Here is a 14,660-nt window from a genome sequence, read left to right as displayed (position 1 = left end):
GACTGACTATCTGTTACATGCGTGAAGGGAAATGCATTTACCGGGAGTTGTGTTACTTGTGTGTAGAGAGAAGCAGTATCAAGAGTTCTGTAGCCTGGGAATAGGCACTCGCAATATACAGGATTTCAGTAACCAGGTTGTAGAGGGAAGCACTTCACAGAGTATCTGTATGCTGGGTGTCGAGAGAAGCAATTTACAGAGTTCTGTAGCATGGGAGTAGAAATGCGCAATGCGTGTTGTCTGTATCTTCACTGTAGGAAACGCAGTGTTCGGGAGTTCTGTAAGCTGGGTGTGGAGAAATGCAGTTTCTGGGAGCTGTGTATCCGGTGTGCAGAGAGAACCAGTTTCCAAGAGTTCTGTAGCCTGGGTGTAGAATGCAGCAGTTTACAGAGTTTTGTAGTGTGGGAGTAGCAACACGCAATATGAGGGTTTTTTTATAACCTGAGTGTGGGAGACGCAGCTTATTGGCATTCTGTAAGCTGGGTGAAGGGAAATGCAGTTTACAGGAGTTCTGTAGCCTGGGTGTAGAGAGAAGCAGTTTAGAAACATCTGTAGCCCGGGAGAATGCCTTCGCAATATGAAGGAAACCTGTAATCTGAGCGCAGCAGTCGTAGCTTACAGTATTTCTCTATCCCTGCTCTAGAGAGAAGCAGTTTACAAGAATTCTGTAGGCTGTGTGTAGAGCGAAGCACTTTAGAGATTTCTGTAGAGTGGGAGTTACATTACGCAATATGCAGGTTTTCTATAACCTGAGTTTGGGAGAAGCAGCTAACGGGCGTTCTGTAAGCTGGATGAAGGCAAATGCAGTTTAGGGAAGTTCTATATTCTGTGTGCGGAGAGAAGCACTTTACAAGAGTTGTGCAGCCTGGGAGTAGACAGTCGCAATATTCGGGATATCTGTAGCCTGAGTGTAGCAGACGCAGCTTACAAGATTTCTCTCTCCTTGGTCTAGAGGGAAGCAGTGTACAAGAGTTCTGTAGCCTGAGTGTAGAAATAAGCAGCATACAGAGTTCTGTAGCATGGGAGTAGCAATATGCAACACGAGGGATATCCAGAACCCGATTGTGGGAGTCGCAGCTTACGGACGATCTGTTACATGGGTGAATGGAAAAGCATTTTGCGGGAGTTGTGTAACTTGTGTGTAGAGAGAAGCAGTTTACAAGAGTTCTGTAGGCGGGGTGTAGAGTGAAGCACTTTAGAGATTTCTGTAGAGTGGGAGTAACAACACCCAATATGAGTGCTTTTTATAACCTGAGTTTAGGAGAAGTAGCGAACGGGCGTTCTGTAAGCTGGATGAAGGCAAATGCAGTTAGGGAAGTTCTATATTCTGTGTGCGGAGAGAAGCACTTTACAAGAGTCGTGCAGCCTGGGAGTAGACAGTCGCAATATTCGGGATATCTGTAGCCTGAGTGTAGCAGACGCAGCTTACAGGATTTCTCTCTCCTTGGTCTAGAGGGAAGCAGTGTACAAGAGTTCTGTAGCCTGAGTGTAGAAATAAGCAGTATAGAGAGTTCTGTAGCATGGGAGTAGCAATATGCAACACGAGGGATGTCCAGAACCCGAGTGTGGGAGTCGCAGCTTATGGACTGACTATCTGTTACATGCGTGAAGGGAAATGCATTTACCGGGAGTTGTGTTACTTGTGTGTAGAGAGAAGCAGTATCAAGAGTTCTGTAGCCTGGGAATAGGCACTCGCAATATACAGGATTTCAGTAACCAGGTTGTAGAGGGAAGCACTTCACAGAGTATCTGTATGCTGGGTGTCGAGAGAAGCAATTTACAGAGTTCTGTAGCATGGGAGTAGAAATGCGCAATGCGTGTTGTCTGTATCTTCACTGTAGGACACGCAGTGTTCGGGAGTTCTGTAAGCTGGGTGTGGAGAAATGCAGTTTCTGGGAGCTGTGTATCCGGTGTGCAGAGAGAACCAGTTTCCAAGAGTTCTGTAGCCTGGGTGTAGAATGAAGCAGTTTACAGAGTTTTGTAGTGTGGGAGTAGCAACACGCAATATGAGGGTTTTTTTATAACCTGAGTGTGGGAGACGCAGCTTATTGGCATTCTGTAAGCTGGGTGAAGGGAAATGCAGTTTACAGGAGTTCTGTAGCCTGGGTGTAGAGAGAAGCAGTTTAGAAACATCTGTAGCCCGGGAGAATGCCTTCGCAATATGAAGGAAACCTGTAATCTGAGCGTAGCAGTCGTAGCTTACAGCATTTCTCTATCCCTGCTCTAGAGAGAAGCAGTTTACAAGAGTTCTGTAGGCTGGGTGTAGAGCGAAGCACTTTAGAGATTTCTGTAGAGTGGGAGTTACATTACGCAATATGCAGGTTTTCTATAACCTGAGTTTGGGAGAAGCAGCTAACGGGCGTTCTGTAAGCTGGATGAAGGCAAATGCAGTTTAGGGAAGTTCTATATTCTGTGTGCGGAGAGAAGCACTTTACAAGAGTTGTGCAGCCTGGGAGTAGACAGTCGCAATATTCGGGATATCTGTAGCCTGAGTGTAGCAGACGCAGCTTACAAGATTTCTCTCTCCTTGGTCTAGAGGGAAGCAGTGTACAAGAGTTCTGTAGCCTGAGTGTAGAAATAAGCAGCATACAGTTCTGTAGCATGGGAGTAGCAATATGCAACACGAGGGATATCCAGAACCCGATTGTGGGAGTCGCAGCTTACGGACGATCTGTTACATGGGTGAATGGAAAAGCATTTTCCGGGAGTTGTGTAACTTGTGTGTAGAGAGAAGCAGTTTACAAGAGTTCTGTAGGCGGGGTGTAGAGCGAAGCACTTTAGAGATTTCTGTAGAGTGGGAGTTACATTACGCAATATGCAGGTTTTCTATAACCTGAGTTTGGGAGAAGCAGCTAACGGGCGTTCTGTAAGCTGGATGAAGGCAAATGCAGTTTAGGGAAGTTCTATATTCTGTGTGCGGAGAGAAGCACTTTACAAGAGTTGTGCAGCCTGGGAGTAGACAGTCGCAATATTCGGGATATCTGTAGCCTGAGTGTAGCAGACGCAGCTTACAAGATTTCTCTCTCCTTGGTCTAGAGGGAAGCAGTGTACAAGAGTTCTGTAGCCTGAGTGTAGAAATAAGCAGCATACAGAGTTCTGTAGCATGGGAGTAGCAATATGCAACACGAGGGATATCCAGAACCCGATTGTGGGAGTCGCAGCTTACGGACGATCTGTTACATGGGTGAATGGAAAAGCATTTTCCGGGAGTTGTGTAACTTGTGTGTAGAGAGAAGCAGTTTACAAGAGTTCTGTAGGCGGGGTGTAGAGTGAAGCACTTTAGAGATTTCTGTAGAGTGGGAGTAACAACACCCAATATGAGTGTTTTTTATAACCTGAGTTTAGGAGAAGTAGCGAACGGGCGTTCTGTAAGCTGGATGAAGGCAAATGCAGTTAGGGAAGTTCTATATTCTGTGTGCGGAGAGAAGCACTTTACAAGAGTCGTGCAGCCTGGGAGTAGACAGTCGCAATATTCGGGATATCTGTAGCCTGAGTGTAGCAGACGCAGCTTACAGGATTTCTCTCTCCTTGGTCTAGAGGGAAGCAGTGTACAAGAGTTCTGTAGCCTGAGTGTAGAAATAAGCAGCATACAGAGTTCTGTAGCATGGGAGTAGCAATATGCAACACGAGGGATGTCCAGAACCCGAGTGTGGGAGTCGCAGCTTATGGACTGACTATCTGTTACATGCGTGAAGGGAAATGCATTTACCGGGAGTTGTGTTACTTGTGTGTAGAGAGAAGCAGTATCAAGAGTTCTGTAGCCTGGGAATAGGCACTCGCAATATACAGGATTTCAGTAACCAGGTTGTAGAGGGAAGCACTTCACAGAGTATCTGTATGCTGGGTGTCGAGAGAAGCAATTTACAGAGTTCTGTAGCATGGGAGTAGAAATGCGCAATGCGTGTTGTCTGTATCTTCACTGTAGGACACGCAGTGTTCGGGAGTTCTGTAAGCTGGGTGTGGAGAAATGCAGTTTCTGGGAGCTGTGTATCCGGTGTGCAGAGAGAACCAGTTTCCAAGAGTTCTGTAGCCTGGGTGTAGAATGCAGCAGTTTACAGAGTTTTGTAGTGTGGGAGTAGCAACACGCAATATGAGGGTTTTTTTATAACCTGAGTGTGGGAGACGCAGCTTATTGGCATTCTGTAAGCTGGGTGAAGGGAAATGCAGTTTACAGGAGTTCTGTAGCCTGGGTGTAGAGAGAAGCAGTTTAGAAACATCTGTAGCCCGGGAGAATGCCTTCGCAATATGAAGGAAACCTGTAATCTGAGCGCAGCAGTCGTAGCTTACAGCATTTCTCTATCCCTGCTCTAGAGAGAAGCAGTTTACAAGAATTCTGTAGGCTGTGTGTAGAGCGAAGCACTTTAGAGATTTCTGTAGAGTGGGAGTTACATTACGCAATATGCAGGTTTTCTATAACCTGAGTTTGGGAGAAGCAGCTAACGGGCGTTCTGTAAGCTGGATGAAGGCAAATGCAGTTTAGGGAAGTTCTATATTCTGTGTGCGGAGAGAAGCACTTTACAAGAGTCGTGCAGCCTGGGAGTAGACAGTCGCAATATTCGGGATATCTGTAGCCTGAGTGTAGCAGACGCAGCTTACAAGATTTCTCTCTCCTTGGTCTAGAGGGAAGCAGTGTACAAGAGTTCTGTAGCCTGAGTGTAGAAATAAGCAGCATACAGAGTTCTGTAGCATGGGAGTAGCAATATGCAACACGAGGGATATCCAGAACCCGATTGTGGGAGTCGCAGCTTACGGACGATCTGTTCCATGGGTGAATGGAAAAGCATTTTCCGGGAGTTGTGTAACTTGTGTGTAGAGAGAAGCAGTTTACAAGAGTTCTGTAGGCGGGGTGTAGAGTGAAGCACTTTAGAGATTTCTGTAGAGTGGGAGTAACAACACCCAATATGAGTGCTTTTTATAACCTGAGTTTAGGAGAAGTAGCGAACGGGCGTTCTGTAAGCTGGATGAAGGCAAATGCAGTTAGGGAAGTTCTATATTCTGTGTGCGGAGAGAAGCACTTTACAAGAGTCATGCAGCCTGGGAGTAGACAGTCGCAATATTCGGGATATCTGTAGCCTGAGTGTAGCAGACGCAGCTTACAGGATTTCTCTCTCCTTGGTCTAGAGGGAAGCAGTTTCCAAGAGTTCTGTAGCCTGAGTGTAGAAATAAGCAGTATAGAGAGTTCTGTAGCATGGGAGTAGCAATATGCAACACGAGGGATGTCCAGAACCCGAGTGTGGGAGTCGCAGCTTATGGACTGACTATCTGTTACATGCGTGAAGGGAAATGCATTTACCGGGAGTTGTGTTACTTGTGTGTAGAGAGAAGCAGTATCAAGAGTTCTGTAGCCTGGGAATAGGCACTCGCAATATACAGGATTTCAGTAACCAGGTTGTAGAGGGAAGCACTTCACAGAGTATCTGTATGCTGGGTGTCGAGAGAAGCAATTTACAGAGTTCTGTAGCATGGGAGTAGAAATGCGCAATGCGTGTTGTCTGTATCTTCACTGTAGGACACGCAGTGTTCGGGAGTTCTGTAAGCTGGGTGTGGAGAAATGCAGTTTCTGGGAGCTGTGTATCCGGTGTGCAGAGAGAACCAGTTTCCAAGAGTTCTGTAGCCTGGGTGTAGAATGCAGCAGTTTACAGAGTTTTGTAGTGTGGGAGTAGCAACACGCAATATGAGGGTTTTTTTATAACCTGAGTGTGGGAGACGCAGCTTATTGGCATTCTGTAAGCTGGGTGAAGGGAAATGCAGTTTACAGGAGTTCTGTAGCCTGGGTGTAGAGAGAAGCAGTTTAGAAACATCTGTAGCCCGGGAGAATGCCTTCGCAATATGAAGGAAACCTGTAATCTGAGCGTAGCAGTCGTAGCTTACAGTATTTCTCTATCCCTGCTCTAGAGAGAAGCAGTTTACAAGAATTCTGTAGGCTGTGTGTAGAGCGAAGCACTTTAGAGATTTCTGTAGAGTGGGAGTTACATTACGCAATATGCAGGTTTTCTATAACCTGAGTTTGGGAGAAGCAGCTAACGGGCGTTCTGTAAGCTGGATGAAGGCAAATGCAGTTTAGGGAAGTTCTATATTCTGTGTGCGGAGAGAAGCACTTTACAAGAGTTGTGCAGCCTGGGAGTAGACAGTCGCAATATTCGGGATATCTGTAGCCTGAGTGTAGCAGACGCAGCTTACAAGATTTCTCTCTCCTTGGTCTAGAGGGAAGCAGTGTACAAGAGTTCTGTAGCCTGAGTGTAGAAATAAGCAGCATACAGAGTTCTGTAGCATGGGAGTAGCAATATGCAACACGAGGGATATCCAGAACCCGATTGTGGGAGTCGCAGCTTACGGACGATCTGTTACATGGGTGAATGGAAAAGCATTTTCCGGGAGTTGTGTAACTTGTGTGTAGAGAGAAGCAGTTTACAAGAGTTCTGTAGGCGGGGTGTAGAGTGAAGCACTTTAGAGATTTCTGTAGAGTGGGAGTAACAACACACAATATGAGTGCTTTTTATAACCTGAGTTTAGGAGAAGTAGCGAACGGGCGTTCTGTAAGCTGGATGAAGGCAAATGCAGTTAGGGAAGTTCTATATTCTGTGTGCGGAGAGAAGCACTTTACAAGAGTCGTGCAGCCTGGGAGTAGACAGTCGCAATATTCGGGATATCTGTAGCCTGAGTGTAGCAGACGCAGCTTACAGGATTTCTCTCTCCTTGGTCTAGAGGGAAGCAGTGTACAAGAGTTCTGTAGCCTGAGTGTAGAAATAAGCAGTATAGAGAGTTCTGTAGCATGGGAGTAGCAATATGCAACACGAGGGATGTCCAGAACCCGAGTGTGGGAGTCGCAGCTTATGGACTGACTATGTTACATGCGTGAAGGGAAATGCATTTACCGGGAGTTGTGTTACTTGTGTGTAGAGAGAAGCAGTATCAAGAGTTCTGTAGCCTGGGAATAGGCACTCGCAATATACAGGATTTCAGTAACCAGGTTGTAGAGGGAAGCACTTCACACAGTTTCTGTATGCTGGGTGTCGAGAGAAGCAATTTACAGAGTTCTGTAGCATGGGAGTAGAAATGCGCAATGCGTGTTGTCTGTATCTTCACTGTAGGACACGCAGTGTTCGGGAGTTCTGTAAGCTGGGTGTGGAGAAATGCAGTTTCTGGGAGCTGTGTATCCGGTGTGCAGAGAGAACCAGTTTCCAAGAGTTCTGTAGCCTGGGTGTAGAATGAAGCAGTTTACAGAGTTTTGTAGTGTGGGAGTAGCAACACGCAATATGAGGGTTTTTTTATAACCTGAGTGTGGGAGACGCAGCTTATTGGCATTCTGTAAGCTGGGTGAAGGGAAATGCAGTTTACAGGAGTTCTGTAGCCTGGGTGTAGAGAGAAGCAGTTTAGAAACATCTGTAGCCCGGGAGAATGCCTTCGCAATATGAAGGAAACCTGTAATCTGAGCGTAGCAGTCGTAGCTTACAGTATTTCTCTATCCCTGCTCTAGAGAGAAGCAGTTTACAAGAGTTCTGTAGGCTGTGTGTAGAGCGAAGCACTTTAGAGATTTCTGTAGAGTGGGAGTTACATTACGCAATATGCAGGTTTTCTATAACCTGAGTTTGGGAGAAGCAGCTAACGGGCGTTCTGTAAGCTGGATGAAGGCAAATGCAGTTTAGGGAAGTTCTATATTCTGTGTGCGGAGAGAAGCACTTTACAAGAGTTGTGCAGCCTGGGAGTAGACAGTCGCAATATTCGGGATATCTGTAGCCTGAGTGTAGCAGACGCAGCTTACAAGATTTCTCTCTCCTTGGTCTAGAGGGAAGCAGTGTACAAGAGTTCTGTAGCCTGAGTGTAGAAATAAGCAGCATACAGAGTTCTGTAGCATGGGAGTAGCAATATGCAACACGAGGGATATCCAGAACCCGATTGTGGGAGTCGCAGCTTACGGACGATCTGTTACATGGGTGAATGGAAAAGCATTTTCCGGGAGTTGTGTAACCTGTGTGTAGAGAGAAGCAGTTTACAAGAGTTCTGTAGGCGGGGTGTAGAGTGAAGCACTTTAGAGATTTCTGTAGAGTGGGAGTAACAACACCCAATATGAGTGCTTTTTATAACCTGAGTTTAGGAGAAGTAGCGAACGGGCGTTCTGTAAGCTGGATGAAGGCAAATGCAGTTAGGGAAGTTCTATATTCTGTGTGCGGAGAGAAGCACTTTACAAGAGTCGTGCAGCCTGGGAGTAGACAGTCGCAATATTCGGGATATCTGTAGCCTGAGTGTAGCAGACGCAGCTTACAGGATTTCTCTCTCCTTGGTCTAGAGGGAAGCAGTTTCCAAGAGTTCTGTAGCCTGAGTGTAGAAATAAGCAGTATAGAGAGTTCTGTAGCATGGGAGTAGCAATATGCAACACGAGGGATGTCCAGAACCCGAGTGTGGGAGTCGCAGCTTATGGACTGACTATCTGTTACATGCGTGAAGGGAAATGCATTTACCGGGAGTTGTGTTACTTGTGTGTAGAGAGAAGCAGTATCAAGAGTTCTGTAGCCTGGGAATAGGCACTCGCAATATACAGGATTTCAGTAACCAGGTTGTAGAGGGAAGCACTTCACAGAGTATCTGTATGCTGGGTGTCGAGAGAAGCAATTTACAGAGTTCTGTAGCATGGGAGTAGAAATGCGCAATGCGTGTTGTCTGTATCTTCACTGTAGGACACGCAGTGTTCGGGAGTTCTGTAAGCTGGGTGTGGAGAAATGCAGTTTCTGGGAGCTGTGTATCCGGTGTGCAGAGAGAACCAGTTTCCAAGAGTTCTGTAGCCTGGGTGTAGAATGAAGCAGTTTACAGAGTTTTGTAGTGTGGGAGTAGCAACACGCAATATGAGGGTTTTTTTATAACCTGAGTGTGGGAGACGCAGCTTATTGGCATTCTGTAAGCTGGGTGAAGGGAAATGCAGTTTACAGGAGTTCTGTAGCCTGGGTGTAGAGAGAAGCAGTTTAGAAACATCTGTAGCCCGGGAGAATGCCTTCGCAATATGAAGGAAACCTGTAATCTGAGCGTAGCAGTCGTAGCTTACAGCATTTCTCTATCCCTGCTCTAGAGAGAAGCAGTTTACAAGAGTTCTGTAGGCTGGGTGTAGAGCGAAGCACTTTAGAGATTTCTGTAGAGTGGGAGTTACATTACGCAATATGCAGGTTTTCTATAACCTGAGTTTGGGAGAAGCAGCTAACGGGCGTTCTGTAAGCTGGATGAAGGCAAATGCAGTTTAGGGAAGTTCTATATTCTGTGTGCGGAAAGAAGCACTTTACAAGAGTCGTGCAGCCTGGGAGTAGACAGTCGCAATATTCGGGATATCTGTAGCCTGAGTGTAGCAGACGCAGCTTACAAGATTTCTCTCTCCTTGGTCTAGAGGGAAGCAGTGTACAAGAGTTCTGTAGCCTGAGTGTAGAAATAAGCAGCATACAGAGTTCTGTAGCATGGGAGTAGCAATATGCAACACGAGGGATATCCAGAACCCGATTGTGGGAGTCGCAGCTTACGGACGATCTGTTACATGGGTGAATGGAAAAGCATTTTCCGGGAGTTGTGTAACTTGTGTGTAGAGAGAAGCAGTTTACAAGAGTTCTGTAGGCTGTGTGTAGAGCGAAGCACTTTAGAGATTTCTGTAGAGTGGGAGTAACAACACCCAATATGAGTGCTTTTTATAACCTGAGTTTAGGAGAAGTAGCGAACGGGCGTTCTGTAAGCTGGATGAAGGCAAATGCAGTTAGGGAAGTTCTATATTCTGTGTGCGGAGAGAAGCACTTTACAAGAGTCGTGCAGCCTGGGAGTAGACAGTCGCAATATTCGGGATATCTGTAGCCTGAGTGTAGCAGACGCAGCTTACAGGATTTCTCTCTCCTTGGTCTAGAGGGAAGCAGTGTACAAGAGTTCTGTAGCCTGAGTGTAGAAATAAGCAGTATAGAGAGTTCTGTAGCATGGGAGTAGCAATATGCAACACGAGGGATGTCCAGAACCCGAGTGTGGGAGTCGCAGCTTATGGACTGACTATCTGTTACATGCGTGAAGGGAAATGCATTTACCGGGAGTTGTGTTACTTGTGTGTAGAGAGAAGCAGTATCAAGAGTTCTGTAGCCTGGGAATAGGCACTCGCAATATACAGGATTTCAGTAACCAGGTTGTAGAGGGAAGCACTTCACAGAGTATCTGTATGCTGGGTGTCGAGAGAAGCAATTTACAGAGTTCTGTAGCATGGGAGTAGAAATGCGCAATGCGTGTTGTCTGTATCTTCACTGTAGGACACGCAGTGTTCGGGAGTTCTGTAAGCTGGGTGTGGAGAAATGCAGTTTCTGGGAGCTGTGTATCCGGTGTGCAGAGAGAACCAGTTTCCAAGAGTTCTGTAGCCTGGGTGTAGAATGCAGCAGTTTACAGAGTTTTGTAGTGTGGGAGTAGCAACACGCAATATGAGGGTTTTTTTATAACCTGAGTGTGGGAGACGCAGCTTATTGGCATTCTGTAAGCTGGGTGAAGGGAAATGCAGTTTACAGGAGTTCTGTAGCCTGGGTGTAGAGAGAAGCAGTTTAGAAACATCTGTAGCCCGGGAGAATGCCTTCGCAATATGAAGGAAACCTGTAATCTGAGCGTAGCAGTCGTAGCTTACAGCATTTCTCTATCCCTGCTCTAGAGAGAAGCAGTTTACAAGAGTTCTGTAGGCTGTGTGTAGAGCGAAGCACTTTAGAGATTTCTGTAGAGTGGGAGTTACATTACGCAATATGCAGGTTTTCTATAACCTGAGTTTGGGAGAAGCAGCTAACGGGCGTTCTGTAAGCTGGATGAAGGCAAATGCAGTTTAGGGAAGTTCTATATTCTGTGTGCGGAGAGAAGCACTTTACAAGAGTTGTGCAGCCTGGGAGTAGACAGTCGCAATATTTGGGATATCTGTAGCCTGAGTGTAGCAGACGCAGCTTACAAGATTTCTCTCTCCTTGGTCTAGAGGGAAGCAGTGTACAAGAATTCTGTAGCCTGAGTGTAGAAATAAGCAGCATACAGAGTTCTGTAGCATGGGAGTAGCAATATGCAACATGAGGGATATCCAGAACCCGATTGTGGGAGTCCCAGCTTACGGACGATCTGTTACATGGGTGAATGGAAAAGCATTTTCCGGGAGTTGTGTAACTTGTGTGTAGAGAGAAGCAGTTTACAAGAGTTCTGTAGGCGGGGTGTAGAGTGAAGCACTTTAGAGATTTCTGTAGAGTGGGAGTAACAACACACAATATGAGTGCTTTTTATAACCTGAGTTTAGGAGAAGTAGCGAACGGGCGTTCTGTAAGCTGGATGAAGGCAAATGCAGTTAGGGAAGTTCTATATTCTGTGTGCGGAGAGAAGCACTTTACAAGAGTCGTGCAGCCTGGGAGTAGACAGTCGCAATATTCGGGATATCTGTAGCCTGAGTGTAGCAGACGCAGCTTACAGGATTTCTCTCTCCTTGGTCTAGAGGGAAGCAGTTTCCAAGAGTTCTGTAGCCTGAGTGTAGAAATAAGCAGCATACATGCCTACAAGAAACACATCTTTCCAACAAAGATCCATACAGACTGAAAGTGAAAGGCTGGAAAAAGATATACCATGCCAACAGAAATGAAAAAAGAGCAGGCGTAGCCATCTTAATATCAGACACCATAAACTTTACCACAAAAACCATTAAGAGAGACAAAGAGGGACACTACATAATGATTAAGGGATCAATTCAACAGGAAGATATAACAATTATCAATGTATATGCACCTAACTACAGGGCACCGGTTTATCTAAAAGATTTGTTAACGGACTTAAAGGGAGACTTAGACCCCAATACAATAGTACTGGGGGACTTCAATACTCCACTCTCAGAAATAGACAGATCAATAGGACAGAAGATCAACAAGGATACAGTAGATTTAAACGACACTATAGCCCAAATGGATCTAACAGATATATACAGAACTTTCAATCCTACAGCTAAAGATTACACATTCTTCTCAGCAGTACATGGAACCTTCTCTAGGATTGACCACATACTAGGCCATAAAGCAAGTCTCAGCAAATTCAAAAGAATTAGAATCATACCATGCAGCTTCTCAGACCATAAAGGAATGAAGTTGGAAATGAACAACTCAGGAATCCCTAGATCATACGCAAACACATGGAGATTGAACAACATGCTCCTGAATGAACAATGGGTCATAGAAGAAATCAAAAGAGAAATCAAAAACTTTCTGGAAGTAAATGAGGATAACAGCACAACATACCAAAACTTATGGGACGCAGCAAAAGCAGTGTTAAGAGGAAAGTTTATATCAATAGGTGCCTACATCAAGAAATTGGAAAGGCACCAAATAGATGAGCTTTCTACTCACCTCAAGGATCTAGAAAACCTACAGCAAATCAGACCCAAATCTAGTAGGAGAAGAGAAATAATTAAAATCAGAGAAGAAATCAACAGGATTGAATCAAGAAAAACATTACAAAAAATCAGCCAAACGAGGAGCTGGTTTTTTGAAAAAATAAACAAAATTGACACCCCATTGGCCCAACTAACTAAAAAAAGAAGAGAAAAGACCCAAATCAATAAAATCAGAGATGAAAAAGGAAATGTAACAACAGACACCACAGAAATAAAAAGAATCATCAGAAATTACTACAAGGACTTGTATGCCAGCAAACAGGGAAACCTATCAGAAATGGATAGATTCCTGGACACATGCAACCTACCTAAATTGAACCAGGAAGACATCGAAAACCTAAACAGACCCATAACTGAGACAGAAATTGAAACAGTAATAAAGGCCCTCCCAACAAAGAAAAGCCCAGGACCAGATGGATTCACTGCTGAATTCTACCAGACATTTAAAGAAGAACTAACTCCAATTCTTCTCAAACTATTCAGAACAATTGAAGAAGAGGGAATCCTCCCAAATTCTTTCTATGAAGCCAGCATCACCTTAATTCCTAAGCCGGGAAAAGATGCAGCACTGAAAGAGAATTACAGACCAATATCCCTGATGAACATAGATGCAAAAATCCTCAATAAAATTCTCGCCAACAAAATGCAACAACACATCAGAAAGATCATCCACCCAGACCAAGTGGGATTTATCCCTGGTATGCAGGGATGGTTTAATGTGCGCAAGACAATCAATGTGATACACCACATTAACAGACTGCAGAAGAAAAACCATATGATTCTCTCAATAGATGCCGAGAAAGCATTTGATAAAATACAACACCCGTTCATGATGAAAACTCTAAGCAAACTGGGTTTGGAAGGAACATTCCTCAATACAATCAAAGCAATTTATGAAAAACCCACAGCCAACATCCTATTGAATGGGGAAAAGTTGGAAGCATTTCCACTGAGATCTGGGACCAGACAGGGATGTCCACTCTCACCACTGCTATTCAATATAGTTCTGGAGGTTCTAGCCAGAGCTATTAGGCAAGAAAAAGAAATTAAAGGGATACAAATTGGGAAGGAAGAACTCAAACTATCCCTCTTTGCAGATGACATGATTCTTTATTTAGGGGACCCAAAGAACTCTACCAAGAGACTATTGGAACTCATAGAAGAGTTTGGCAAAGTAGCAGGGTATAAAATCAATGCACAAAAATCAACAGCCTTTGTATACACAGACAATGCCATGGCTGAGGAAGAAATTCTAAGATCAATCCCATTCACAATAGCTACAAAAACAATCAAATACCTTGGAATAAACTTAACCAAGGACGTTAAAGATCTCTACGATGAAAATTACAAAACCTTAAGGAAAGAAATAGAAGAGGATACCAAGAAATGGAAAAATCTTCCATGCTCATGGATTGGAAGAATCAATATCATCAAAATGTCCATTCTCCCAAAAGCAATTTATAGATTCAATGCAATACCAATCAAGATACCGAAGACCTTCTTCTCAGATCTGGAAAAATTGGTGCTGAAATTTATATGGAGGCACAAGAGACCTCGAATAGCTAAAGCAATCTTGTACAACAAAAACAAAGCCGGAGGCATCACAATACCAGATTTCAGGACATACTACAGGGCAGTTGTAATCAAAACAGCATGGTACTGGTACAGAAACAGAAGGATAGACCAATGGAACAGAATTGAAATACCAGAAATCAACCCAAACATCTACAGCCAACTTATATTTGATCAAGGATCTAAAACTAATTCCTTGAGCAAGGACAGTCTATTCAATAAATGGTGCTGGGAAAATTGGATTTCCACGTGCAGAATCATGAAGCAAGACCCCTACCTTACACCTTACACCAAAATCCACTCAACATGGATTAAAGACCTAAATCTACGACCTGACACCATCAAGTTACTAGAGAACATTGGAGAAACCCTTCAAGATATTGGCACAGGCAAAGAGTTTCTGGAAAAGACCCGGGAGGCACAGGCAGTCAAAGCCAAAATTAACTATTGGGATTGCATCAAATTGAGAAGTTTCTGTACTGCAAAAGAAACAGTCAGGAGAGTGAAGAGACAACCATCAGAATGGGAAAAAATATTTGCAAACTATGCAACAGATAAAGGGTTAATAACCAGAATCTACAAAGAGATCAAGAAACTCCACAAAAACAAAACCAACAACCCAATTAAGAGATGGGCCAAGGACCTCAATAGACATTTTTCAAAAGAGGAAATCCAAATGGCCAACAGG

This window comes from Oryctolagus cuniculus, chromosome 3 (assembly GCF_964237555.1).
Source record: "Oryctolagus cuniculus chromosome 3, mOryCun1.1, whole genome shotgun sequence".
NCBI lineage: Eukaryota > Metazoa > Chordata > Mammalia > Lagomorpha > Leporidae > Oryctolagus > Oryctolagus cuniculus.
The sequence above is the reverse complement of the archived record's forward strand: the minus strand, read 5'-3'. Positions refer to the sequence as shown.